Source organism: Colobus angolensis, unplaced genomic scaffold, assembly GCF_000951035.1.
Source record: "Colobus angolensis palliatus isolate OR3802 unplaced genomic scaffold, Cang.pa_1.0 Scaffold176, whole genome shotgun sequence".
Lineage (NCBI taxonomy): Eukaryota > Metazoa > Chordata > Mammalia > Primates > Cercopithecidae > Colobus > Colobus angolensis.
The window spans coordinates 1,299,843-1,302,882 of record NW_012114888.1 but is presented as its reverse complement, the minus strand read 5'-3'; positions in this window follow the sequence as shown (position 1 = coordinate 1,302,882).

Below are 3,040 nucleotides of genomic sequence, written 5' to 3'. Positions count from 1 at the left end.
TGATGTTTTGACCCTTTATATTCACTATTCTTTTGATGCTCAAACTGTTCCATGTTTGGTCAAGAGAAATGCCTTCAAGTTGGTTCCTGTGTCATTTTGACAAGATCTCAGTAGTTTTTGACAGCTTCCTTTGCTATAACACAAAGTGTTCAGGTTAACCTTGAAAATTTCCTACCCTAGTACTGAAATCAGCTCTTTCTTCAGGGAGCCCTGGCTCCGTTGTTGTTGTTTTTTTTCTGACGGAGTCTCACTCTGTTGCCAGGCTGGAGTTCAGTGGCGTGATCTTGGCTTACTGCAACCTCTGCCTCCCAGGTTCAAGTGATTCTCCTGCCTCTGCCTCCTGAGTAGCTGGGACTACCACCACCATACTTGGCTAATTTTTTGTATTTTTAGTAGAGACGGGGTTTCACCATGTTGGCCAGGATGGTCTCAGTCTCTTGACCTTGTGATCTGCCTGCCTTGGCCTCCCAAAGTGCTGAGATTACAGGCGTGAGCCACCGCGCACGGCCCCTGGCTCCTTTTAATGAAAAGCAGATTTAGAGATCACAATCTGGGCACTGGGTGGTTTTTTGTTTTTTGTTTTTTGTTTTTTTTTTTGAGACAGAGTCTCGCTCTGTTGCCCAGGCTGGAGTGCGGTGGCACAATCTTGGCTCACTGCAACCTCCGCCCCCGGGTTCAAGCAATTATCTGCCTCAACCTCCTGAGTAGCTGGAATTACAAGCACCTGCCACCACACGCAGCTAATTTTTGTATTTTTAGTAGAACGGGGTTTCGCCAGGCTGGTCTTGAAACACTGCACCCGGCCTGGGTACTGGGTTTTCAAGATTTCTACTCCTTTCTTAGTGGACAGAACTGCGAAATGTGTGTTTTTCAGAAAGAGAAAAAGAAATTAAACATTTAGGCCAGGCATGGTGGTTCACGCCTGTAATCCCAACACTTTGGGAGGCTAAGGTTGGAAGATCTCTTGAGGCCAGGACATCAAGAGATCAGCCTGGGCAGCATAGTGAGAACAGCATAGTGAGACCTTGTCTGTACAAAAAATAAACAAAATTAGCCGAATGTAGTCGCTTGTGCCTGTAGTCCCAGCTACTCAGGAGGCTGAGTCAAGAGGATCGCTTGAGCCCAGGAAGTGAAGGTTACAGTGAGAGGAAACCGTGCCACTGCACTTCAGCCTGGGTGACAGCGAGACTGTCTCAAAGAAAAAAAAAAAAAAAAGAAATTCACATTGATATTTCCATTAAAAGTTTAAGATTATGGCCAGGTATGCTGGCTCACACCTATAATCCCAGCACTCTGGGAGGCCGAGGTGGGCGGATCACTTGAGGTCAGGAGTTTGAGGCCAACAGGATGAAGCCCTGTCTCTACTAAAATTACAAAAAATTAGCTGAGCATTGTGATGTGTGCCTGTAGTCCCACCTACTCAAGAGGCTGAGGCATGCGAATCGCTTGAACCTGGCAGTAAGAGGTTTCAGTGAGCCTAGATGGTGTCACTGCACTCCAGCCTGAGCGACAGAGGGAGATTCTGTCTCCAAAAAAAAAAAAAAAAAAAAATTTACATTGCTCTTAATTTTATATTTGTATCTCTCTCCTTTTCTTTTTCTTTTTCTTTTTTTTTTTTTGAGATGGAGTTTTGCTCTTATCGCCCAGGCTGGAGTACTTACTGCAGCCTCCACATCCCAGGTTCAAGTGATTATCCTGCCTCAGCCTCCCGAGTAGCTCGGACTACAGGCATGTGCCAGCACGCCTGGCTAATTTTTGTATTTTTAGTAGAGATGAGGTTTCGTCATGTTCATCAGGCTGGTTCTGAACTCCTGACCTCAGGTGATCTGCCTGCCTCAGCCTCCCAAAGTGCTGGGATTACAGGCGTGAGCCACCATGCCTGGCCAGTCTTCATTAATCTAAAAGTGTTTTATAATCTCCCTTCTGATTTCTTCTTTGGCTCATTGTTTAGGAGTGTGTTGTTTAATTTCCATATACTTGTGAATTTCTCAATTTTCTTCTGCTATTGATTTATATTTTTCATTTCCTTGTGGTTAGAGAACATGCTTTGTATGATTTTCACTTCATTTGAATGTACTGAGATTTGTATTGATATACCTTACATAACATATAGTCTACCTTATAGAAAGTTCCACGTGCACTTGAGAAGAACGTGTATTCTGCTGTTGCTGGATGAGATGTTTTGCAGCTGCTGAGGAGAGATAGATGGGAATATGACAAGTTAAATGTTCACAAACTCATTATTCTTACTGAGTTTAGTAGTTTTTCTGGATGCATGCTCTTCAAATTGTGGTAAGCCTTTGATGAATTTCCAATGTTCTGAAAAAAGTTGATTTTGACAATTTTTGCTTTTCCTTTCCTTGCCTTTATGGAAGTGCAGATTTGCGGAGGTCCTCACTCTGCCATTCCAGAAGTACTGCCTCCAAAACACTGTTTTAAAGACACTTAAAATAATTATCTGTGATTCTGGCAGAGGTAATCAGGTTCATCAGATGCATTTGTTTCATTTCTTTTTTATATTTAGGGAGTGCCTTTTTTTCTTCTTGATTTAATTTTTAAAAATTATGCAAATCATTTGCATGTTTCCAAAGTCAAATCTATGAAACAAGATCTCTTTAGAAAGATCTAGTTCCATCGTTACCCTTTCCTCCCCTATGAGTTACGTTAAAATTAGTTTTTGATGATTCCTCATTGTTTCTTTTTAAAAATAGAAGCAATTGCTACATATGAATAATCTTCTCTTCCCATGCCTCTTTGCTTTTTCTCTCCATTGCAGAATGGATCACTCTGTTGTAGAATACCAAGCTCATCCTCATTTAAAAGGGCTTTGAAGCCTGGCCAACATGGTGAAACCCCGTCTCTACCAAAAATACAAAAATTAGCCGGATGAGGTGTTGTGCACCTGTAATCCCAGCTACTTGGGAGGCTGAGGCAGAAGTGCTTGAACCTGCAGGGTGGGTTCAGAATATGAGGCATTCTGTATTTTATCTGGCAATCTTGTTTAGAACCCAAATCAAGTAGATAATATGGGCTTGCCTTT